This window comes from Hyperolius riggenbachi, chromosome 1 (assembly GCF_040937935.1).
Source record: "Hyperolius riggenbachi isolate aHypRig1 chromosome 1, aHypRig1.pri, whole genome shotgun sequence".
In the NCBI taxonomy this organism is placed as follows: domain Eukaryota; kingdom Metazoa; phylum Chordata; class Amphibia; order Anura; family Hyperoliidae; genus Hyperolius; species Hyperolius riggenbachi.
In genome coordinates, this window is record NC_090646.1 from 337,564,840 (window position 1) to 337,591,734 (window position 26,895).

At 43.2% G+C, this 26,895-nt stretch overlaps 1 protein-coding gene across 2 annotated transcripts in view; it reads left to right on the top strand.

Moving 5' to 3' along the window:
* Positions 1 to 26,895, top strand: part of LINGO3 (leucine rich repeat and Ig domain containing 3) — a 133,242-nt gene that overhangs the window by 5,257 nt on the left and 101,090 nt on the right. The gene's annotated exons all lie outside the window — the stretch shown is intronic.

Genomic DNA, 26,895 nt, shown 5'->3' on the forward strand with positions numbered 1-26,895 from the left:
GTGACAAAAAATAAAATCTTCTATGAACTCACCGTACTACTAACGGAATACCTTGGGGTGTCTTCTTTCTAAAATGGGGTAATTTGTGGGGTTCCTATACTGTCCTGGCATTTTAGGGGCCCTAAACCGTGAGGAGTAGTCTTGAAACCAAATTTCTCAAAATGACCTGTGAAATCCTAAAGTTACTCATTGGACTTTGTTAGTGAAAAATGACACTTTGTGAAAAAAACAATAAAAATCCAATTTCCGCTAACTTTTGACAAAAAATAAAATCTTCTATGAACTCATCATACACCTAACAGAATACCTTGGGGTGTCTTCTTTCTAAAATGGGGTCACTTGTGGGGTTCCTATACTGCCCTGGCATTTTACGGGCCCAAAACTGTGAGTAGTCTGGAAACCAAATTTCTCAAAATGATTGTTCAGGGGTATAAGCATCTGCAAATTTTGATGACAGGTGGTCTATGAGGGGGCACATTTTGTGGAACCGGTCATAAGCAGGGTGGCCTCTTAGATGACGGGATGTATTGGGCCTGATCTGATGGATAGGAGTGCTAGGGGGGTGACAGGAGGTGATTGATGGGTGTCTCAGGGGGCGGTTAGAGGGGAAAATAGATGCAATCAATGCACTGGGGAGGTGATCGGAAGGGGGTCTGAGGGGGATCTGAGGGTTTGGCCGAGTGATCAGGAGCCCACACGGGGCAAATTAGGGCCTGATCTGACGGGTAGGTGTGCTAGGGGGTGACAGGAGGTGATTGATGGGTGTCTCAAGGTGTGATTAGAGGGGGGAAATAGATGCAAGCAATGCACTGGCGAGGTGATCAGGGCTGTGCTCTGAGGGCGTTCTGAGGTGTGGGCGGGTGATTGGGTGCCCGCAAGGGGCAGATTAGGGTCTAATCTGATGGGTAACAGTGACAGGTGGTGATAGGGGGTGATTGATGGGTAATTAGTGGGTGTTTAGAGGAGAGAAGAGATGTAAACACTGCACTTGGGAGGTGATCTGATGTCGGACCTGCGGGCGATCTATTGGTGTGGGTGGGTGATCAGATTGCCCGCAAGGGGCAGGTTAGGGGCTGATTGATGGGTGGCAGTGACAGGGGGTGATTGATGGGTGGTAGTGACATGGGGTGATTGATGGGTGGCAGTGACAGGGGGTGATTGATGGGTGGCAGTGACAGGGGGTGATTGATGGGTGATTGACAGGTGATCAGTGGGTTATTACAGGGAATAACAGATGTAAATATTGCACTGGCGAATTGATAAGGGGGGGTCTGAGGGCAATCTGAGCGTGTGGGCGGGTGATTGGGGGCCCGCAAGGGGCAGATTAGGGTCTAATCTGATGGGTAACAGTGACAGGTGGTGATAGGGGGTGATTGATGGGTAATTAGTGGGTGTTTAGAGGAGAGAAGTGATGTAAACACTGCACTTGGGAGGTGATCTGATGTCGGACCTGCGGGTGATCTATTGGTGTGGGTGGGTGATTAGATTGCCCGCAAGGGGCAGGTTAGGGGCTGATTGATGGGTGGCAGTGACAGGGGGTGATTGATGGGTGGTAGTGACATGGGGTGATTGATGGGTGGCAGTGACAGGGGGTGATTGATGGGTGATTGACAGGTGATCAGTGGGTTATTACAGGGAATAACAGATGTAAATATTGCACTGGCGAATTGATAAGGGGGGGTCTGAGGGCAATCTGAGCGTGTGGGCGGGTGATTGGGTGCCCTAAAGGGGCAGATTAGGGTCTAATCTGATGGGTAACAGTGACAGGTGGTGATAGGGGGTGATTGATGGGTGATTGATGGGTAATTAGTGGGTGTTTAGAGGAGAGAAGAGATGTAAACACTGCACTTGGGAGGTGATCTGATGTCGGACCTGCGGGCGATCTATTGGTGTGGGTGGGTGATCAGATTGCCCGCAAGGGGCAGGTTAGGGGCTGATTGATGGGTGGCAGTGACAGGGGGTGATTGACGGGTGATTGACAGGTGATTGACAGGTGATTGACAGGTGATCAGAGGGGATAGATGCATACAGTACACAGGGGGGAGGTCTGGGGGGGGGGGTCTGGGGAGAATCTGAGGGGTGGGGGGGTGATCAGGAGGGGGCAGTGGGCAGGGGGGGGATAAAAAAAAATAGCGTTGACAGATAGTGACAGGGAGTGATTGATGGGTGATTAGGGGGGTGACTGGGTGCAAACAGTGGTCTGGGGGGTGGGCAGGGGGGGGTCTGAGGGGTGCTGTGGGTGATCAGGGGGCAGGGGGGGGAGAAATCAGTGTGCTTGGGTGCAGACTAGGGTGGCTGCAGCCTGCCCTGGTGGTCCCTCGGACACTGGGACCACCAGGGCAGGAGGCAGCCAGTATAATAGGCTTTGTATACATTACAAAGCCTATTATACAATGTTTCAGCGGCGATCCGGGTGCTAGTAACCCGCCGGCGCTTCCGAACGGCCGGCGGGTTACAGCGAACGGTGGGCAGAGCCAGTCCCCGGCGGCTGATCGCTACACGAATGACACGATTGCCGCATAGCCACTCCCGCAGCCGCCCCCGCGGATGGGCGTATTGCGGTCGTTTGGGCCCGGACTTTGCCGCCGCCCATCGGCTGGGGGCGTTCGGGAAGTGGTTAAACACAATTTATAAAATTCTAAATTATAACCGTTATTACATTTATTTAACTTTATAAAGCCCAAGTACACCCTGCACCCATCAGAAGTAGCCCCACTGGTATGCATACCACATGCTGAGACCCTAGGATATACAGTACCCAACACAAGTAAATATAAAGAATCAACCAAGTGTACTGGTGGTACAGGTAGGATATGGTGAGGCAGAGGGCACAAGGATGTTGTGTCCTGTGTATATACCATGCTCTATTGTCTGCTGCCAGCTAAATTACAGGTGTCTCACTGCAATTTGACCTGTGCTGGCGGACACAGCTCATTCACTTTTGTAGGATGTAAACAGGGTAAAAAGAATGCTCTTGGAGGCAGGTATGGCAGTTCTCATTATTTTGACCAATAATATATGGTCTACATTGTTTATACACACATTTCTAAAATGCATTCCTGGTAAGACTGGGGGTTCCACTTGTTTTCAAGTGTGCCTGAGGCAATATGTGACATGATGTCCCGATCTGTGCCTCTGTTGTCCTGCTGGTGGCATTACTTATGAACTGTGCTGTGAACTTCCATTGTCAACCAGCAGGTGTCTCCCCTGTTGCTGAGAACTGTGCAGTTCCCCGGATCACCAGCAGGTGGAACTATGTGAACTTCCTGATAGATCACCTGATCAATGTGCTGCTATTTAAGGCCGGACTTCCTAGCAGCACATTGCTAGGTCATTGTGTCTTGTTCCTGCAGTGTTGTGACTCTGGCCATCAGTCCTGTATCCTGAGCTCCTGGTATTTTGACTCCTGCTTGTTCGACTAATCTCTTGCCTTCTGATTCTGTACTTCTGATCCATTCTGATTTCCTGGTATTTGATCCTTGCTAGTCTGACGATTCTTCTGTGTGCTGATTGTGTTGAGACGTGTCTGTATATATTGTATTATTGTATATATTCTCATATTGTGTGTGTTGCTGTATATATTTGTATAGATAGATAGATAGATAGTCAGGGTTCTGGTATTTGTGGTGCACCACGTGTTGTTTGATTGTATATTGTATGTGTATGGTGATCTGCATTTGTACACTTGCATTATTGTAATAAAACACATTTATTATTCTACTCTGTTGTGCAGACGTCAGTATTTCCATTGTGATCTTTTGGTTTTGTTGGAACCAAAACGATTGCCATGCAGAGATCGTGGATCTGCCAGTCTGGTTCCAGTCACGACCACGATCTGCATGGCCAATCGTTACACATGATGAGATAAACATACGTATGTACAGTGCTAAAATATATAAAGAACCAGTTTGTTTCTTTTTTTTATTTTGCTGCCTGAAAGAGTTAATTTTCAGACATGCAAGTGACAACTTATCTCTTGTCATAACAGAAGACACTATAGGAGGCGCCAATTAGATATGCAACTATATAAAAACAGATATCAATTTTCTATGGTAAGAAAAGGAATTCCTACCTCATAGGAAGACTCACAGCGTGGGCGCCATTGCTAAGACACGGAGACACGGAAACTTTTAGCACACTATTTGACCTGATGAAGCGACATAAGGTTGTGAAACACGTTGTCCTGTGCAAGTATAAAAATAAATTGCTTTTCACTAATTCGACCTGTGAGTCTTCCTATCAGGTAGGAATTCATTTTTTTACCATAGAAAACTGATATCTGTTGTTATATAGTTGCATATCTATTGGGCGCCTCCTATAGTGTCTTCTGTTAGAAATTTTCAATCTACTCTGTAGGGTATTCACTACTATACATTATAGGGCAAAATTCTTCTGGAGCAGCGACCTACAAGGCCAAGTGGAGACGGTTTTTCTCCACATGTACTGACTAGTGGTTGCCGTCAAAAGCAACCTACAATTGTGAGTATAATACAACCCTTTTGAATCCATTTGCTACTACGTTAATACACGATAGTGGGCTCCCGGCGTCCTTGTGTTTTTTGTTTTTACCAGTTTGATCTCTTGTCATGCCTTCTCTCCTGTCATGCCCTCTCTCCTGTCATGCCTTCTCTCATGCCATGCCTTATATAATATACCTCACTGATAAGCACATTACAGCCATAAACGTTTTCCTGCCAAAATACAACTTCTGAGAGCAGGGGGAGAGATAAAAAGATAGAAAAGGTCAACAGTTCATGTATTTTAATTCCGAAACACTTCATAGACTGCCATTGAGCAGAGACAATAAAACATTCAAATATGAAATAAAACCATGGGATAGTTAAAAAATTGAAATTTTAGGAGTAAGAGAATAAATTCAATTGCTTATCTCATCAGGTTATTTTCAGCACGGGTCCTTTACTTACTAATATTCTGTAATGTTAGGCAAATAAAGCCTAAGTGAAACACCTAACACAGTTTTTAATTGTATATTTCATCTATTTAAAAAGGAAAAAAGTTTTTCTAACACTAATATCACCCATGTGAAACAATATCTGCCTCTGTATACTTAATGCTTAGTGCACCACTTTCATCAGCAATAATTACAAGCAAAAGCTTTCTGTTCTGTCACATCTCTGTTGGAGAATAGTAGCCACCCCCCTTAGCCCACTCTTCGGTTCAGATATGATTTAATTGGAGTACATTGGTAGATTTGTGTGCCTGAACTGCTCTTTGCGTATCTGTCACACAGCATCTCTGTTGGGAGCATAATGAGATTTCACTGCATCAGTTAAAACATTAATTTTGCTTCTTCATAGTCACTGGCATGAAATCATTGACTTTCTACATAGCTTCAGCTTCACCTCACAAATGGATGACTAGACACTCTACTTATTAAGTTCCTAAACTGAGAAACACGCAAAAAGCATTGGCTAAGCCCCTCTCCGTAATGTGATTCCACCCATACTATAGTATTTCTTTGCACAGTTGCAGCTCTGTTCAGTAGGAATGATTCCCTTTCACTGTTCCGTCTCTGCAAAGCTGCCAGCACTGCCTATCTAATGCAAACATACTTATGGTAGATAAGCAGCAGAGGCAGAAATAACCCTTGTGCGGCTGTAGAAGCTCTCAGCTGTCATGCGACACTTTAAGAAAAAGCAAGATAAAGCCACCATGGAAATCTTTAACCCTGTCTAGAAAAGTAAGATGACACTGTACACTAATAAGGTTTTAGGCCCAGTGTGTTATATATGACAGAAAGGGCATATTAGTTCAGGATCCTTGTATGGTACAAAAGACAAAGTTCCTTCAGCAGCTGCAACAAAGTTTCTACATACAATCACAATACCATGCTAGTATAATACTCTAAGTTACAATAGAATGTTGTATCTGCTTTTGATATATATAATGGAACCTGTACTGTCCCAACAGTTCTACTTTTGGCTCATAACTACACAGAATTTGATCCCAGAATCCTTGGGGATCATTTAGTTGTTTTGTTTTCACATACAGTATGAGAAAGAATTATTGCTCTTACTTTGCACAGCAATTTCCACCCAGTTAATTTCCCACTGATCCACTTATACAGTACTTTGAGTGTTCTTCTGGGATGTTCCTGGGGTCGGATTAGTGCTTTTTATCACCTAAGGCCCACTGTCAGCAACAGTGCGAACTGTGCACGTGACTGAGTGGCTTCAGTGATATGTGGGAGGGCAGGGGTGGCAATTTATGAATGATGCAGGGGTGTCAGGAGGGCGGGCTGGATGGTAAGTTACATCCGTGAGCTAGATTGTGCAAAGATGGTGCAGCTATCTTAACCACCTCGGCGGTAATGACGAGATCAGCTTGTGCATTACCGCCGCAGTGGGTTGCTCAGCCCCTGGAGGGTCTTTTTGAATAATAATTTCTATGTGGGGGGTTTGAGGGTGTAGCTAGCACTTGGCTAGCTACATCACCCCCCCCCCAATTGCCGCTGGCCCGCTCGGATCCCCACCCCCCCTGGTGCAGCCTCTCCATAGCCTCCAGGGGTCGCTATGGCGGCGATCGGAACTGCGCATGACGTCGATGACGTCAGATGTCATGCCCGATCATCGCCATAGCAACGCCTGAAGCCAGATGGAGAAGTTGCGGCTCTCATGGGATATCGCTGGCGGCGATCAGAGGGGGGAACAGTGCCGGGGGACTTGGGGCGAAAGTGTAGCTAGCCTAGTGCTAGCTACACTAACTTAAACCCATTTTTTTTAAAAAGCCACATAAATGTAACGCCAGGGTGGTTAAGTGTGGGATAAGTAGCAAGTCTATCTGCTCTGCCTGGTTGCCAAGCTTACCCACCCCTGCATCCACCATCCCAGCACAGACCTGGCCCTCTGTCACTTTTCTTTAAAGCACTACAGTCTTGACGTAATTCTGGAAGACTGGAACTCCCGGAAGATTCACCACTGTTCCATGTATTCTCCTTTTGGAGGTATTGGTTTTAGTGGTGCTCCACACTGTTAGGAAGAGCTTTGTAATTCTCCCTTGGTCGTGACTTGGAGAGGGTACATGCAGTTTTCCAATATTCACTCCGAATGAATGGATGGTTCAATCGAAGTGTTTACAAAGTAATTATAAAGTGAAATAACGGAATCCTTCAGCAGAGCAATCTGAAATGAACAAAAAAATGATTGTTTGATTGGTCAGTGTGAGATGGCTTTGCTGGTGAATCTTAACTTAAATTTGCCAGAAAGGGTCTTGCTACAGCCATTAATAGTCAGCTGCTGCTTGGTAATGAGCACTTACCATTCCAGTCGCTTGTTCTAGTTCAAAGTGTACCTGAAGGCTCTGTGCAGGCCTTCAGTTTGCCTGTGCAGTGCGGCCACAGTTGTTCATGGATAGGAGTGTAGGCCATGAAGAAGAAGAGAGTCCTGGCAACCAGCTGTAGGCTCAAGAAGGATCGGAGAAGCCTCTGTAAGATCTAGAGGCTTCCCTCTACTGAGGTAAGTATCTAACTTTTTGGTTTGTTTTTTCAAATCACAGGTTTGCTTTAAATCTCAATTGGTCCTCTGCAAATCTGATGCCATGTGCATATGCTAACAACAAACTAAGCTTTACAGGAACATATGAGAGCTGTGGGGAACAAAAGACTGGTCAGATACACATTCATATGTGTGTGTACCGTGTTTTGGCATTTCTGACCATTCAATCTTCAATCAGGCAATTGATCTGAATAATTGCACAGCTTGCCCAAACAGAGCAGTCAGTGTTTTTGTAAAATGTGTTCATCTCACTCTCATGGCAAGATTTAACACAGAGTGGGCAAGACTGTACAAGCTTATTGCAGTCAAAACTTAATCTGTTTTTTTCAGGGCTCAATGTTCTTTTTTTGTTTTTGTTTTAATGCTTTTAGTATCACCTTTTTCCTGCAGCATATGGCTGTTCTTAAGTCATTAAAGAGGAACTACAATGACATATATGCAGTACATTATTCAGGACACCCAATGTTACATTAATTATCCTTGTTTCAATATCAGAAATACTTCCTATGAGTATGTATTGCTTTATATTATTGTGAAACTCTTCCCTCCCAGTGATGGTTATACAAGGCTGTTTAGTTATGCAGCCTTCTGCCCCAGAGCACTTTTAGATACCCTGGCCCATATGCAATTCACTTTTTGTCCTGACTGAGTTATCTCCTAGGAGATAATTTTCATATTCTCTTTAAAATAACTTTAAATCATTTTACAATAGAAAAAGTACCCATAAGTAGGTCATGAATTATTCAGAGTATTTTCTTGCTTGCTGGTGGTTTAGGAGGTATGAAAATATAATCTAGGAGAAAACTCAGGGGAAAAAGTGAATTGCATACAGTAGGTTACAAAAGTATTCGGCCCCCTTGAAGTTTTCCACATTTTGTCACATTACTGCCACAAACATGCATCAATTTTATTGGAATTCCACATGAAAGACCAATACAAAGTGGTGTACACGTGAGAAGTGGAACGAAAATCATACATTTTTCCAACCATTTAAAAAAAATAAATAACTGCAAAGTGGGGTGTGCGTAATTATTCAGCCCCCTTTGGTCTGAGTGCAGTCAGTTGCCTATAGACATTGCCTGATGAGTGCTAATAATAATAAATAGAGTGCACCTGTGTGTAATCTAATGTCAGTACAAATACAGCTGCTCTGTGAGGGCCTCAGAGGTTGTCTAAGAGAATATTGGGAGCAACAACACCGTGAAGTCCAAAGAACACACCAGACAGGTCAGGGATCAAGTTATTGAGAAATTTAAAGCAGGCTTAGGCTACAAAAAGATTTCCAAAGCCTTGAACATCCCACAGAGCACTGTTCAAGCGATCATTCAGAAATGGAAGGAGTATGGCACAACTGTAAACCTACCAAGACAAGGCCATCCACCTAAACTCACAGGCCGAACAAGGAGAGCACTGATCAGAAATGCAGTGAAGAGGCCCATGGTGACTCAGGACGAGCTGCAGAGATCTACAGCTCAGGTGGGAGACTCTGTCCATAAGACAACTATTAGTCATGCACTGCACAAAGTTGGCCTTTATAGAAGAGTGGCAAGAAGAAAGGCTTTGTAACAGAAAGCATAAGAAGTCCCGTTTGCAGTTTGCCACAAGCCATGTGGGGAACACAGCAACCATGTGGAAGAAGGTGCTCTGGTCAGATGAGAACAAATTGAACTTTTTAGCCAAAATGCAAAACGCTATGTGTGGCAGAAAATTAACACTGCACATTACTCTGAACACACCATCCCCACTGTCAAATATGGTGGTGGCAGCATCATGCTCGGGGGTGCATCTCTTCAGCAGGGACAGGGAAGCTGGTCAGAGTTGATGGGAAGATGGATGGAGCCAAATACAGGGCAAACTTGGAAGAAAACCTCTTGGAGACTGCAAAAGACTTGAGACTGGGGCAGATGTTCACCTTCCAGCAGGACAACGACCCTAAACATAAAGCCAGGGCAACAATGGAATGGTTTAAAACAAAACATATCTATGTGTTAGAATGGCTCAGTCAAAGTCCAGATCTAAATCCAATCGAGAATCTGTGGCAAGATCTGAAAACTGCTGTTCACAAACGCTGTCCATCTAATCTGACTGAGCTGGAGCTGTTTTGAAAAGAAGAATGGGCAAGGATTTCAGTCTCTAGATGTGCAAAGCTGGTAGAGACATATTCTAAAAGACTGGCAGCTGTAATTGCAGCAAAAGGTGGTTCTACAAAGTATTGGCTCAGGGGGCCGAATAATTACGCACACACCACTTTGCAGTTATTGATTTGCAAAAAATGTTTGGAATGATGTATGATTTTCGATCCACTTCTCACTTGTACACCACTTTGTATTGGTCTTTCACGTGGAATTCCAATAAAATTGATGCATGTTTGTGGCAGTAATGTGACAAAATGTGGAAAACTTCAAGGGGGCTTAATACTTTTGCAACCCACTGTAAGGGCCCAGGTGTTGTTTCTGCACACTTAGGAACAAATAACAAAGAAATATTTCGCAAAGGTGCACCTTGCCAGCACAGCAGAAAGATATCGCCACCTGTGATAAATTTAAAAATTGTAAATCAGGGAGAGGAATGATTTTTATAATGGGCAAACATTGACTACATAATGTATAAATAATTATTGTAAAATATAAGCAATATTAATACGGTAACTAAATACTATGCATGCTTAACTGTGCACTAATATGCTTGTATGTGTAAAAAGTTGTGCAAATATTCTCGGCTAAAAATATATTTGCTAGGGAACTTCCTTTAGGGCAGATTCATAGTGGGACGCATTGCGTTGTAATGCGGCGTTAAAGTTGCAACGCAGCATTACAACGCAACGCAAAAAAAAGGTGGTAACGCACATTAACGCTGCGTTACCGTGGCATACAGTAGATGATACAGTGGCGAATACAGGCAATGAAAAATATGCCTCTCTGTATCTGTTTAACGTCTGGATTTAGAGGTAATGCACTGCAAGCAGTGAGTTACCATATCGCATAGGCTAAACATTACAGTGCGTTAACCTGCGTTATAATGACTTTAACCACTTCAGGACAACAGTGCTAAACCACCCTAAAGACCAGGCTATTTTAGTTAAATTGGCTACTGCAGCTTTAAGACCAAGCTGCAAGGCTGCACAACACAGCACCCTAGTGATTCCCCCCACCCCCCTTTTCTCCCCACCAACAGAGCTCTTTGTTGGTGGGGTCTGATCCCCCCCTGTGTTTTGTTTTGTTTTTAATAAATATTTATGTTATTTTTAAAAAATATTATTTACTATTTTCTTTCTTTATTTTTTTTAAACCCTCCCTCCCCCCAGCCAGTCAATCATGGCGATCAGCTCTCATAGGCTTCAGCCTAAGAGAGCCGATCGCTCTCTTGTGCCCCAGGGGGACAGCCGTGCCACACGGCTGTCCCCAGTGCAGCGCTGCTGCTGATCGCAGCATGGTAATTAGTTTCGCTGTCTAACAGTCTCCCGAGCTGTGATCGCCGCAGCTCTGCCCCTCAAGCAGGAGATGCGCACGCAGCATGCGTGCGATCTCCTGCAGTAGCCGGCCCCAGGACTTGATGCCAATTGCCGTTAGGCGGTCCTCAATTTCACAAACACTTGCTGCGCTTACTTAGTCCTATTCCCCAGCAGAGATAAGACCCCTATAATGAAGACAAAGTAGAGAAAACGCATATAGTGCTCAGCACTGTTTGGACAAAATTGCAATCTCCACCATGTGCCACACTCCAGAGGGACATGCTTTCACCAATGAGGATAGAAACAGCGTGCCCCCCTCGTGAATTCACTCACCAGATGGCTGCTTGTTACTTTGCACGTAGTGTTATGCAGTAATCCACGCTCCTCAGGTCGATCTCCACATAAAACTTCTTTATTAAAAGTAATAAAAAGGCATTCCTATTGTTAAGACATCAAAGCAGCCATTGGCCGCGGATACAAGGTGCTCAGTCCTCACTAGGTTGCCTGTGTTTCCGGAATGTCAGCGTGCTGCCTGGCTCCACCCTACGCGTTTTGTCGCAATGACTCATTCAGGGGCTGGCAGCACGCTCTACTGACATATCTAAAATACTCTAGTTCGCCGTGCTGGATACCACCCACGTCGCCGCCCTCTTCTTGTCGCTAGGCAACCCAGCGGGGAACACTACGTATACAATTTGCAATGCATGCAATCTTATATTACAGTTTATAATGCATACAGTCTTATGTTACATAACTCGATGTTTCTATATACATTCTAGGAACATTGCATCTCCTACTTGCTGCCATGTGGTACAATCGCTATATTTCAAGGCTTGTACATAACAGATTATACACACCCCATTACGATCTGGCATTATGCACACTCTACCATATACAAACCCACTGGTTGCTTTACCATTAAAACCCAAAATTACCCTTATGTTCTATTCCATTTATTACGTGCCACCCTCTAATTATACACGGTTATCATTTTATTCCCCTCATATCTATACCCTTGTTCCCCTCACTACCACATTACTATCTTAAAGTGACAGTGCCTTAAATACCCCAAAGTGATCATGCTTCTATTGCAATTCTACCTTAAAATGACTGTTCCATATACACCCCAAGAAAGTTGTGCTATAAGTTGTAATGGGGACACTACGACCTAGTCCTAAACTAATGCCCCCTCAAATACTTACAAGTTACCAGCTCTGTGTGTCTACCTAAATGCCACTACCAATTAAGTAATTGCTTATAGTGCAGATCACACGTAATGATATCTTTATATAAACTAAATCTTGTACACTCCCACATTAAAGTGTGTGAAACCCAACCTGGTGTGAACCCTTTCACTTATGCTGCCTCATCCCTATGACAAAGGAGAGGCCTATTGTGCCAAATAAGTGAGTATTGACATCTATCACCTCCACCTAGCTAAAATGATCCGCCACGGCCCAGTCTCTATACGGACCTTAACCCCAGCGCCCTCACCCTAGTGTGAACCATGCTGTGCCAACACTATCCATATTGCACAAATCCCTAGCAGATGAGTATCACCTGCCAGCTTCAATATACTACATAGTGTAATTGCCAATTTATATTTCCCCCTAGTGTATTATTTATAACCTGTGAGTAAAGTGCCACATGCAAATACAGAAAAATTTAAAGTGCTATGTGCATATACCAAACTTTATTATTACACCTCCTGCCTAATATAGGCCAACAATCCTCACACTATCCCAATACGTATCAACCTATCATTTCTATATGAATAACCTACTACACCACCACCTCACATGATTAACCCCTATCCTCAGCAACTACATGAATGATACATGACCATAATATACTACCTGTTTGTAATAAAGCAATTGATGTCTAATTCTATATTTAACCCGCGGGGTTCCATAGTACCTAATCTGTAAATCCACTCTGTCTCTTTCTTACACAGTTGTTGTAGTCTATTAGAACCTCTCCAATGGGTATGAACCTGTTCGACTGCCATCATCTTTAAACCTCTGACAGATTTACAGCTTAGGAGCCTATAGGCACAGAAGTTCTGGCGCCCTTAACCCCGCCCCTTTGCACAGGCCACATCCCTTTTACAATCAGATTTTACCAAATTTAGAGCACGTTGTCTCTATAAAGAGCAGTGTGGTGCATCAAAGACCAGCCCCAAATGCCAGTCACAAGCGGGTGTAGGTTCCTTGCACACTGCATGCGATTCCGCTTTTTAATATTTTTTAAATCCAATTCCGATTTTTAATCTTTACTGCATGCTGCATTTTTGATCCATTTTTCTGTTGAATGTATTCAGGGAAAATCGGAATTGAAAATCGGAATCGGAAACGGAATAGCAAAACTGATTTGCAGTGTGCAGGGCGCCGTATACTGGCAAACTCTGGCCAGCCTGTCCCCATCTTGATCTATCCCCAACCCCTCATGCACTGCCAGGCCATCCCAGGTCTCCCTTTGACTTGGGCTCCCTGGGGGCCCCTGCACTATTTTTACCAGCGTACCATCTCACCTGTCCTGGCGCACTGCTCTATTAGTCCGTACACTCTCGTCTTCATCCTTGCTAGTTATTACATAATGACATGGGCCAGGTTACTGAGATGATACAACTAGCAAGGATGAAGACAGGGAGTGAATGCACCAGGGCAGGTGAGTTGGTACACTGGCAGAAACGGTGCAGGGGCCCCAGGGAACATAAGTAGGGAAAGACCTGAAATGGCATGGCAGCAGGGTGAGCCCTCACAAAGATTTACTTCCAGAAAATTCAGGTATTTTAATAAGCTTTGTTGAAAATGTGAGAACACCAGTGCCTGCAGGTCTAAACAGCCACAGCACTTTACAGCAGATATTAATAGCTGCAAGTTCTGTGTCTCTTCCCTCCCTTGCGGCATGCAACATGACTTCATGGCTACAGCAGGATATCATTTTGGTGCATTTTTCGCAGCAACACAGCCATGGCTTGTGTAACAGTGTTGTTTGGATGGTGGTGGGCATAACTGTGTGGTGTGGATGGTGGTGGGCATAACTGTGTGGTATGGTGTGGATGGTGGTGGGCATAGCTGTGTGGTGTGGATGGTGGTGGGCATAGCTGTGTGGTGTGGATGGAGGTGGGCATAGCTGTGTGGTGTGGATGGTGGTGGGCATAGCTGTGTGGTGTGGATGGTGGTGGGCATAGCTGTGTGGTGTGGATGGTGGTGGGCATAGCTGTGTGGTGTGGATGGTGTGGGCATAGCTGTGTGGTGTGGATGGTGGTGGGCATAGCTGTGTGGTGTGGATGGAGGTGGGCATAGCTGTGTGGTGTGGATGGTGGTGGGCATAGCTGTGTGGTGTGGATGGTGGTGGGCATAACTGTGTGGTGTGGATGGTGGTGGGCATAACTGTGTGGTGTGGATGGTGGTGGGCATAACTGTGTGGTGTGGATGGTGGTGGGCATAAATGTGTGGTGTGGATGGTGGTGGGCATAACTGTGTGGTGTGGATGGTGGTGGGCATAACTGTGTGGTGTGGATGGTGGTGGGCATAGCTGTGTGGTATGGATGGAGGTGGGCATAACTGTGTGGTGTGGATGGTGGTGGGCATAGCTGTGTGATGTGGATGTGGTGGGCATAGCTGTGTGGTGTGGATGGTGGTGGGCTGTTATGGTGGTGGGCAGCTCAGCAGGCAGGGGAGGGAGGTATGCACATACTTTACCCGATTCAAAGTCCGTAGGAGCCCCCCAAGTGTCTCCCATTTTTCCTCTTTAAAAATTCAGTTTGCCCTGCCATGGTCACCCGCGGTTGTATAACTGTGTTGTGCGGATGGTGGTGGGGTGAGTCAGCAGCTCAGCAAGCACAGGAAGGAGGTACTGTGGTTTACATGGTTCTCGTCCTGCCTGGTAGACAGTAGCGGCGCTCTCCCTGATGTGATGCTGGAATGTGACATCACGTCGTGGGAGAGCGCCACTGCGTTCCAATAGGCGGAAAGGGAACCATGGAAACCATGATGCAAAATAGGTAACGTATGTTTCCCTGCCTCCCTCCCCTGCCTGCTGAGCTGACAACTCACCACACACTACTATCCACACAGCACAGTTACACAAGCCACGGGTGGCCGCAGTGGGGCAAACTGAAGGGGCAAAATGGTATACACTTGGGGGGCCCCTATGGACTCTGGTGCCAGGGGGTAATGCCCCCCTTGCCTATATTGTAGTCCTGGCCCTGCACACAAACACACTCTCTGGCACACACATACACACACTGTGGATACACACTCACACGCACACACACACGCACACTGGTACACAAAGACACACACACACACAAATACACACACACACACTGGTACACAAAGAGACACACCAGCACACACTCTGCCACACACACACACACACACACACACACACACACACACACACACACACACAGTGGTACACAAAGAGACACACCAGCACACAGTCTGCCACACACACACACACACACTGGTACACAAGAGACACACACACATGCCATGCACACACTGTACACACACAAACACACATGCTGTGGACACACACAGACACCCTGGCATACACACACTGTACACACACCCTGGCTCACACAACACGCATACATACAATGTACACACACTTTACAACCCCCTCCTCCATCCCCCCCTAACCTCCGGACAATCAAACTGCTAAAAGAAGAAAAAAAATACTTCACTAGCACAGCAGAGACAGCCTTTGAAGTTTCCTTGAGGAGAGGGAGGAGGATCCCACACTCTTTCTCCGGCTGGAGCTGCAGCAGCGTGAAGCCTGTTCCCTCTCATGCCTGTCCGGGGAGAAAGCTCTGCTTGAGCGGCTACACACTCTCCGAGAGTCCCGACGAAGTTTGGGTTTGGGCACACCGCCCCTCCCTCTCCCCTGTCGCAGGAGCTCTGTCAGCAGATGCACTGAGAGATTCAGTGCAGAGTGGGGCGGCATTGTAGAGGATATTAGCGCTGCGATACAACACCCGATGAAAGCAGGGTCGGATGTGGAGCGGGGCGCGCTGTCATGTTGAGTGAGGACAGCTGGAGAGATTTGCTGCGCTGCTGTCTGCCGCCTCTGTAGCACATGGCGCCTGTAGGCACGTGCCTACAGTGCCTAGTGCTAAATCCGGCCCTGACCTCTGGGTCATTATTATGCATTTTAGCAAAATGCGCTGAAACACTGTGCCACGTGTAACCTTTTTGAATGTTATAAATATGTTGGTATATGCGTTTTTTGAGCGGTCTCGTCGTCCTACCAACATATTGAAGATTACACGTGCACATCAGCGCATATACCACATAAGATGAAGTGGGTTAACAGTGTCTAATATCATATCTTCTCCCATCTGTATTCGAGACAATCGCATCTGCAGTCCCTACACTTGTGATAACCTGGTTTTTGCCAAAAAATGTTGGGTCTGCTTGGTGGCTCTACCGTTAGGCGGTCCTGGGGCTGCCGCCGCGGCCACGCCCATTGGCGTGGGGCGGTCTTCAGGTAGTTAATTATGTCCCGCTGTGAATGCAACCTTAAAGGACACCCAAGGCGAAAATAAACTAATGAATTAAACAATTGTATCTATCTTCCTTCTCCTAAAAATGACTTTTTAAGATCTTCCACAGTTTTATTTTATTTTAAATCTACTTTTTAAGTTTTAACTGTTTTACTGTTTTTGCTCAATGACACATTCATTGAAGTATGCCAAAGCTAAAAACTATGAACTATTGAACCTTTTTCTCTCTGCTAGGAAAGTGTTTTATAGTTAGAATTTCTTATCAGTGAGGATCACACTGTACTCACTTCCTGTCTGAAACAGGAGCGAGTCAGCCACTTACATACCTGATATTTAACTCTTTCAGGCAGAGAAAGAAAAAAAGGAACACAACATAGTTATTTGTGTGCTAGGCACTTTACATACCCATGTCTATCTCATCATGTCACATGTCACCTTGGGTATCCTATAAACATCCTTTCCCCCTTCATGCAGAGGACATTCCCAGCTTGTCTTTCCCCAACTCCTCTCGATAGAACACAGGGAGCAAAAGAGTTGTGCGCACACAACACCTGTTTCTGAATTGTCACCATAAACAATCTGTAATGATCTTTTCAGGCAAAATCAATATAAAATGTCATCCTATGGATTAAGAAAGTATTTCTGTTTGAGATTCTTCACATTTTTTTCAAGTAAAAAAGTGTGACTTAATAAATGATAAATAAAAGATCTTGAAAGTAGCTAAGATCTGGCTGAGTGGCTGTACATTCCATAAAAGTATTAGTTTTTCTTTGCTAAGAGGAAGTGGATCTTTGTAGGGAAAGCAAAGAGAACAAGTGCTAATGAAATGCTATTTCCAGTATCTGCCTTATACAGTCACTGGATGGAAGTAATGTTTGTTTTATCTATGCAAGCAAACTACAGTATATTATTTCCCATTCTTAAAGGAAGATAAATGCAATTCTGGCGATACCTATTGATTTCTCATACATCAGTTACTAGAAGTAGATCTGATTTATGTGACTCGCTTGCTATATATTATTATAACTAGCCCAGTCCAATTGTCAATGCTACACTCTGTACTGCTGACATAGACTTAATCACAAAAATATAGAGCTAGCATGGCAGCTTGTTACATGCACAGTATTAAATCATTTTATGCTTGTAAAAGGGCTATTTGGTTATTGGACTAGGTAAATGATGTGAAAGGGTTACTCGATACACAGAAAGGTATACAGCATTATTCTGACAACTAAACAGCAGGATTTTCTAACTTGTGAAAAAATATGACATTCATCTTTGCTACATGCTTCAAATTGAATATTCTATTTCCACAGATTACTATGGGTGACACAGCAAAGGAAATGTGCAGTGAAAAGACATGGAGTTTCTTTGCATTCTCGTGAAACATCCAGTCGTGCATAGAGGCCACCATATTTAAGGGATTGTATACATAGCTGGTCTGGCTGTGTTTGATCTGCACCTGCATTGCATTACAGTTTTCTGACAGCAGTATGCTCTGTTCTGCTGTGTTTGAGGAACTTCAAATGCAGTGCTACCATGATGTGAATACAAGACAATGCATTGGAGTTGTGGTGCTTTTTTTGTAATGTGTATGATAGAATACACAGAATGCATTAATTAGCAGTGTATAAAGTGTTGTGTATTGCAAATCTGGACTTTGCAATGATTGTATTTATAATACCTTTAAAATACCTGGCTGTCTAGGTCCTACAGTATACTTATATCCTGTTGAGGTAATATTGCAATTTTATTGGACAAACAGCTGTCCAAACTCCTCCTCATCCCACAATTACTCACACAAGATACTCAAGAAGGGGCTGGGAGAGGGCAGAGGCCAGTTTCTCCCTCTGCACAGATCACCTGACTCTGCACACCTCCTCCCTCTGTTGAGAGTTTAACTCTTTGTCGACAGAACTCCACCACTACAGACAAGAAGAGTCTTATCTCCCTTTCCCTGCTCTGTGCGTAAAAAAATGTATTCCTACCCACACCCGGTGATTTCCTAAAAACATCAAATTGAACCAAAGCTTATTAAATCTAGAGCACTATTGTGATCAGTCTGTTGATCAAAACTAGCTTTGGGAGTGTGGGTGGAAGTGCAAGGGTTATCGGTGCCAGATCGTCATGCACATAGGTTTGTAAGCTTGCAGTAGTAGTGTTCCAAACCAGCACTGGAGCAGGTAAATATTAAACTGTTCCACTGTGCTACTCTGCATAAGGGAGAAGAGCAGGGATCCAGGCCCCCATGGTCGCTATAGTTATACTACTTTGTTTGAGACTGTTCAATAAATGTTAAATCTTAATAAACTATTTGGCCTGCAACTAAAGGTGGCCACTAACGGTCCAATTTCTAGCGAAAAATCATTTGAGCGGAAGTGAAATCGTTCAATACACCATCAATGAACCAATCTTTGCTTCCTATCTATCACAACCAACAAGAAAATCCAAAATTTTGGTTTGATGAAAATACAATCGGACGACTATTTTTATAATGGTTCGGAATCGATTGTGTCCATCAGGGAAGACTATTTACAGCCATTCCAATCATAATTTCGGTTGGTTGAACGATTTTTCGCTTGAAGTTAGTGGCCACCTTTAGACTATGTTTTAGATTTTGTCCCTTTACATCATTGATTTTGACACCCCTGATCTAAAGGGTAGTGGGTTGGAGATATTAGTGAAGGAGACACAGAGCTTAGCGGATGAGACAGCGAACCTCTAAAGCTACCTATAGCAAATTATAGGCTTGTCTGAATAGGTGTGCTTTCAGAGTACGCTTGAGGGTTTCCAGTCTGGGGAAGAGCATAAGAGACAGGCTGGGGGAGAGTATTCCAAAGGAGAGGTGATGCTCATGAGATGTCCTGGATGTGGGAGTGAGAGGAGGTGACCAAGCTAAAGAACAAGAGGCTTTCTTGTGAAGAGCTAAGGTTCTGGGTGGGATGTTATCTGGAGATTAATGAGGACATGTAAGGAAGTGAAATCTTATGTGGAACTTTGTATGATTGGGTGAGAAGTTTAAACTTGATCCTGTAGGTAATAGGTTGCCAATGGAGAGATTGGCATAGAGGGGCTGCATCAAAGAGTGGGAGGAGAGGTGGATGTGGTGAGCAGCAGAGATCAGTAGGGACTGAAGCAGTGCCAGTCTGCACTGTCAGACTGCAGAGTAAGGTGTTACAGTAGTCAAGACTGGATATGATCAGAGCATGTACATTTTAGTAGCCTGCTGTGAAAGGAAGGGACGAATTCTGGAAATGTTTTTGAGATGGAAGTAGCAGCAGGTAGTAGATTATAGATATGTATTGAGCAGCATGTTTAGATGGCTCAGTGTGTTTGTTATAAATACACTTTGTTTTAGGTATAAACATTAACACTAGTATAAAAAAAATTATATTATGATTTTAGCCTGGTGTCTGCACTCTTTATTGTTTGTATGTAAGTATGTCTTTAACACAATGTACATGACTAAATGCATGAATGCAGACAAATGTATTCTGTATTTTCTCTACTATTACAATAAGGGCGTGTTTATACTACTGCACTTATTCCATCACTAGATGGACTTTGAAGTAAATAGCACTAATTCACAGTGTGCAGCCAAATCATTTAGTTTCTGTCTTGCTCTACTTAACGGTTGCAAGAAAGTCGAAAATATGTTGGTGAAGCTGCATACCTTTGTCCTGTGTATTTTCATCTAGTCTTTTTTTTAGGAAATTTGTGTTGTGTACCCTGAACGACTAAGGGACAATACTCAAGGAAGCAATTTCTCCATAAAGGAATAATGTTTCTATTATACACATCAGACAACGCGTTTCATAGTAACACACCGCTTCATCAGGTCAAATTCAAGTGTTTTAAAAGAAAATTGACAGGTGCTCAATAAACCAATTTTCTCAATACACATAAAAATAAATATAGAACCAGGACCTATAAGAACCAGATTCCAGAACCATAAACAAACGCAGATGTACAGTATAGTTAGACACATATAACAGAAACCTACGTTCTTTACATTCTTAATTCGCTGTCATTTAAAAGTTAGAAATTAGAACACACATACACACATGTATACACATACAATTTTGCTACCTGGTCCACTATCTCCTACAGCACACCATAGCCTTTATACTTTGGCTGAAAAAGTCTATACACTTTGAATAGGGCACTCTATGTGACTATATTATTACATATTGTAACTTTTACGATTGTGATTGTCATTATAATTGATTTTATATTTATTTTTATGTGTATTGAGAAAATTGGTTTATTGAGCCCCTGTCAATTTTCTGATGTGCATAATAAAAACGTTATTCCTTTATCGAGAAATTGCTTCCTTGAATGTGACTACTTTAAAGAGAATCTGTATTGTTAAAATCGCACAAAAGTAAACATACCAGTGTGTTAGGGGACATCTCCTATTACCCTCTGTCACAATTTCGCCGCTCCTCGCCGCATTAAAAGTGGTTAAAAACAGTTTTAAAAAGTTTGTTTATAAACAAACAAAATGGCCACCAAAACAGGAAGTAGGTTGATGTACTGTATGTCCACACATAGAAAATACATCCATACACAAGCAGGCTGTATACAGCCTTCCTTTTGAATCTCAAGAGATCATTTGTGTGTTTCTTTCTCCCTGCAGTTCTCATGCACTGAAGTTTCAGGCTGCTCTTTTTTCTCCTGCAAACAGCTTTGCCCTTGTCTGTAATTCTTCAGTATGTGAAAGCCCAGCCAGCTCAGAGGACGATTTATCCAGCTTGTAAAAGATAAGAGAGAAGAGAGAAGCTGCTCTAATCTAAATAATACACAGGCAGTGTGCATAGATGGGCCTGGAATGGGGAATTCATAGCAGAACCACAACACTGAAGAACTTGTCAGCCTTCCAGACACAGGCTGACAAGTCTGACAGGGGAAAGATACATTGATTTATTACAGAGACTGTGATAGCAGAAAGTGCTGCAGTAAGCCAGAACACATTAGAATAGCTTTTGGAACTTGTAGGATGATAAAAAACAGGATGCAATTTTTGTTACGGAGTCTCTTTAAGGTAGGATACTATTACCTCTATTCTATTGTACCCTGGGCACCTCCAATATTCTCCTATTGTATATAAGTAACCCTCCAAGGAGGAGTAGACTTAGTACTTGACCCCTCATTCGAGAGGCAAAGACACCAATTTTTCTGGAGCAGCGACCACCATAAGCATCTCACAAAGGCCGAGTGGGGATGGTACTTCTCCACATGCGTGTACGAGTGGTTGCATTCCCTGCAACCCACCTTTGGGAGTATTTTTGACCATTACATACAAATTCCTCTTTATACCAACGGTATTATACAATATCGGGCTCCCGGTATCTTTGTGTCTTTTTTGTCGTCCGCTCAGGAATTTAACCACTTAATGACAACCTGACTTATAAAAACGTCCTGCTAGAACCTCTTAATGGCTCCAGGACGTTTTTATAAGTCAGACAGTGCTGCTGCCACTGTACATGTGCACGTGCATCCCCGCGCGTGCATGTGCCACGTGAAAATAGTGGGGAAAAAAACCACCAAGGAAAAAATACATCTTTGTTTCCAAGTACTATATTGTCACAATACTTTGTACTAGGGACATAATTAAAATATTGTGATAGCCAGAACAAATAGACAGATAAAATGTGTGGGTTTTATGCACAGTAGCAGTGTTTATATTAAAACTATAGGGGATGAAATTGGAGAAATAGTGTATTTTTTCATTTTTTCCTTGTTTTTCTCTTTAAAATGCATAGAAAATAAAGTAATTACTGAATACAAATATCAACTCCAAAAGCCCAATTGGTGGTGAAAAAAACCAAGATATAGATCATTTCATTGTGATTAGTAGTGATTAAGCTATTGGCAAATGAAAGAGATGAGCACTGAAAGGTGAAAATCGCTCTTGTCCGTTAGGGTAAAAACGCCTTTGGGGTGAAGTGGTTAAAGGGACAATACTGCTTGCTTTCCACCCCAGGAACTATTTTACTGGTATTCTTATTTTGTAAAAAGAAATTATCATACATAAATAACTCCGTGTCAGATTAAAAAAATATGCAAAACAAAACTGTGCTCATCACTGTATGTGAATAGATGACGCAGTATGACATCTGAGAATACAGTGGCATAGAGGTTGCAGAGTTCACAGTTGCGATGGGTTTGTGCTCCTGAAGGGCTGTATGGATGCTAGATTTTCACACGAGGCGATCACAAACAATTGTCTTCAGCAATGATAATCTAGTACATGTACATTACTAGATGTTGATCAACTCTCAGCACATATATATTGTATATTATTTGGAATGCTGCTATCACTTGCTTTGTTCTCCTTCATGCAGCACGCATTACAAAGCCTATGCACGAGTCAAACATATACTGCTCCTGTCCATGGCCCTCCAGCTGTACAAAGCTAACCGTGATGCAATTGATTTTCCATCAGATTTCTGCTGAAACCTAAGTGATATTGTATGGTACAAGGTGGCAAAACAACAGACATTTCCAGATCAGTTTTTAAGTTTTCTACATTGAGTTTTCTTCATAGTGTTTGCCTTATTTTAGTGTTAGGCCTCTTTCAAACAGGCATGCAGAAAAACATGTTTTTCTGTTTGTTTCGATTTATAGCATTTACATAGCTTCTACATTGATACATTGACTAGTTTATGGTTACTTTAAATATTTTTTCTTCTTCAAAATGTGGTAATGTAATCTTGCTATAGAACGTTACATCTTTTGTAACAATATAAATATTTACCACAATTAAATATTCTAAAAAAACAAACAGGCATGCAGAGGGAAAGGTTAAATGGGTTTAAGGAGCTATTCATTTTTAAAAAATTCCCTTTGTCACCACCTATATAGATCCTGTAGGTCCTGCGAAAAACGTATGCTATTTACGCAAATAAATACCTAATGTGTATTAAACAACATGGTAACATTGCACAAGGTGTCAATCTAAAAGATGAGTGAGTAAGTGAGCACTCATAAAACATATTTCTGTCAGACGGGCCGCTGACAGGCAGTTAATTCACCACTTGTCAGCTGCCCTCATGTACTGGCCAGGCGCTTGTTAGTGCTTGGAACTGGCGCTGGACAGGTGCCCCTCCCCCCCCCCCCCCATGGAATCACATTCAAGAGCAGATGCAGTGTGCTGAGACACAAGTTGCAGTTGTCTGCCGCTGGGTGACGCTACCATGTGTCAACACATGGTGTTACAAACGCTGCCATTCAGCTGCATTTAAATCGCACCCGAGCGGCGCTTGAAGGCAGCAGATGGGACACTGCCCGGACAAGTGCATAGTTGTAGTAGTTACAGAGGCGCCAGCAGAATATGGTGGTTGTGTCATATATATTGGGGAGACGGATCCACCCCCAGTCCCCCAATTTTTTATTTGGTTTTAATTCTGCTGGCGCCTCTGTAATTACTACAAATATCATTATCCACCTGGTGGATGGGTGTGTACACCCTTATTTTTCTTCTATTGAGATCGACTACTTAGACTGAGTGGGGACAGGCTTAATATCCCCATATGCGATTGGAGTGGTTGCCTGAGGTCGGCAACCTAGACTTGTGAGTATATCCATATCTGCTGTACAAATTGAAGATTACCTTATATCAACAATAATACACTATTGGGGGCTCTCGGTTCTTCTTTCTTTTTGTCTTTCTACAAGTGCATAGTTGAGCTGTCCTGAAAGAGGCTTTACTGTATGGGGATTACGGTAAATTGATAGTAATGAAGGGAAGTCTTATTTACATTATAGTGTTCCATCATATCATGATTAGTCATCAACAACGCATATCATTAGCACCACAATGGGGATTGGGGTGAAGTGAGTTAGGGCCTAAGCACACGTTCACATTTACTGTGCAGATTTCAGCATTGCACATCAGTATGTGACACCAATGTGTGGCTGGAATTAGCACAGATACAGTATGTGCTCTGGCCATAACTCTAATATGTTTGTGTTGCTCCATAAATGTGGGGGATTGGGTCAGGGCTTTACCAATTAGTTTATCAGAGTTTCACTATTGACTAGTAAAGATTATTATTATAATTTAGTATTTATATAGCACCGACATCTTCCACAGCGCTTAACTATCCCTCTGAGGGGCTCACAATCTAATCTCTACCATAGTCATATGTCTATGTATGTATTGTGTAGTCGTGTATGTATCGTAGTCTAGGGCCAATTTTAGGAGAAGCCGATTAACTTGCTAAATCTGTTTGTTTTTGGGATGTGGGAGCAAAACCGGAGTACCCAGAGGACACGGGTAGAGCATACAAACTCCTTGAAGATGGTGCCCTGGCTGAGATTCAAACCAGGGACCCAGCGCTGCAAGGCGAGAGAGCTAACCAGTACGCCCCTGTGCTGATCGAATCTGCCAAAAATGTGCATATCTGTAAGTCAATATGCAACCAGATATTTTCTGCTAATGCTAAAAAAAATGGATATGATGCCGAATTGCGGGAACAATGTTAAACATTAGCCTTCACGATAATAGTAACGCATAATATTAACTTTCGCAATAACTGTAGTGAAGCAAAATTAGGTGCAAATGTGCACATTATTAACTTTCACAACACAAGTAGTAATGTACAATTATGTACAAATAAGCAGGATATTAACTGAGTGCTAACTGTAAGCACGGCCGTTTTCGTGCGAATTTTTGCGTTTGCGAGTGATCGCGAATTTTCGTGCGCAATTAAACCTTTTTGCGTGCAAACGTGAATTTTCGCACTAAATTGTTATTGTGTTTTGCGTTTGCGCGCGAAACAATAAAGATTTAGCTGCGCGCGAAAACATTTAATTGTGCGAGAAAATTCGCGATCGCGTGCAAACGTGAAAATTCGCGCCAAAACGGCCGTGCTAACAGTTAGCACTCTTTTGTGAATCAAACCCTAAGGGTTAACATCAGGAGCTGCCTTGGTCAATGGAGAAAGTGGGGTGGGAATGCATCAAGCATGATAGGTCCCATTTAAATATTTGCTATGAGCCCTATACCTTGAAGTCACTCCCCCATGTGAACCAGCTATGCTACAACAATGAAAAACAGACAAGGCCTTCTATTAATCAGTATTCCATGTACCATGTCAGATAATTCAAAGTCCATCCATCAGAAGTTGTACACAATTCCCTGCAAAGAACAGGAAACCCCTTCTGTCAGATCTTATTGATGAGTTCATTGCATCTACGTAGCAGTTGTTGAAGACAGTGAACTGGTGCCATAATAATATATTGCATAAATCTGGTGCCTCAGGACAAGAGCTAGTAAGAGCATGACCTACTGCATGGAGCTGGCGCCAAAATGCTAATGGTTCACTGTTGCTGAGATATTAAAGAACTCCATGGAGCGTAAAATAAACAGATTCCACAAGTGATTTTAGATACTGCAGCTCATTTGTTACAATATTTTCCCTTTGCATGTAATGTGCTTTTAGTATTTAAATTAAGAGTATTTTTGTTTTCTCAGTCATGGGAACCTTTCCCAGTGAAATACGAATCATTTCATGGAAGTCATTTATTTAATAATGAGCAACTGCATGTGGAGACAAGCCATAGGTCAACCATTTTTGCAGTTACATTAAAGACTTAAATACTAAAATGATAGATTAAAATGTGATTGTTCTTTTTGCTATTGTAAAATTACTTTATTAAGCATAACACTTAATAAATATGGCCTTGCAATGCATGCAAGCTTCCTGTGAAGAGATGGCAATTTTTTCTGTTGTTGTGAATCCATTAGAGCCCTTCTACAACGAGTCTGCAGTGCTGCACTGCAACGGACAATATCACTGCATTGCAACGCAATGCAATAATATTCCTATAGGGCATACCACATCTAATGTGGTGTAGTGGGTTCCAATGCAGTAAGGCACATCATGTTGTACATTAACTGACGCATACATTTACAGTGGCAGTTAGGCATACGTTCATTGTACTGTGTGCCTCACTGTATGGTCCAACCACAGCGGTAACGTCCGGTGTACCTTTTTGGTTATATTGCATTGCAATCTTATCGGAATGCAACAGTTTTGGAGTGGAAGGGGCCTTAATTAAATAACTATTAGTTCCATGTGAATTCCTGTTCCTATATGTGATTATTTTGCTTCTTAGACCTGTAGTGATAATTGGGAACCAAAGAAGACTCCAATGATGCACTAGCAGCTGTGCCTAAGCCACATGGGAGATTGCAGACACATACATGCTACTGCAGTGAGAATCCAGGACTACCTAAATGTATGCAGGGGTGTAACAATTGCACCTGCAAGGGATGCAGGCACAGGATGGGCCTGTGGTGGGTGAAGCCTGGTAGGGGGCCCTGCTCAGGGCCGGGTAGACAGGCTACCTACAAGGGGAGCACCTATACCTGACTGACCTATGCTGGGGACACCTATAGCTGGCTA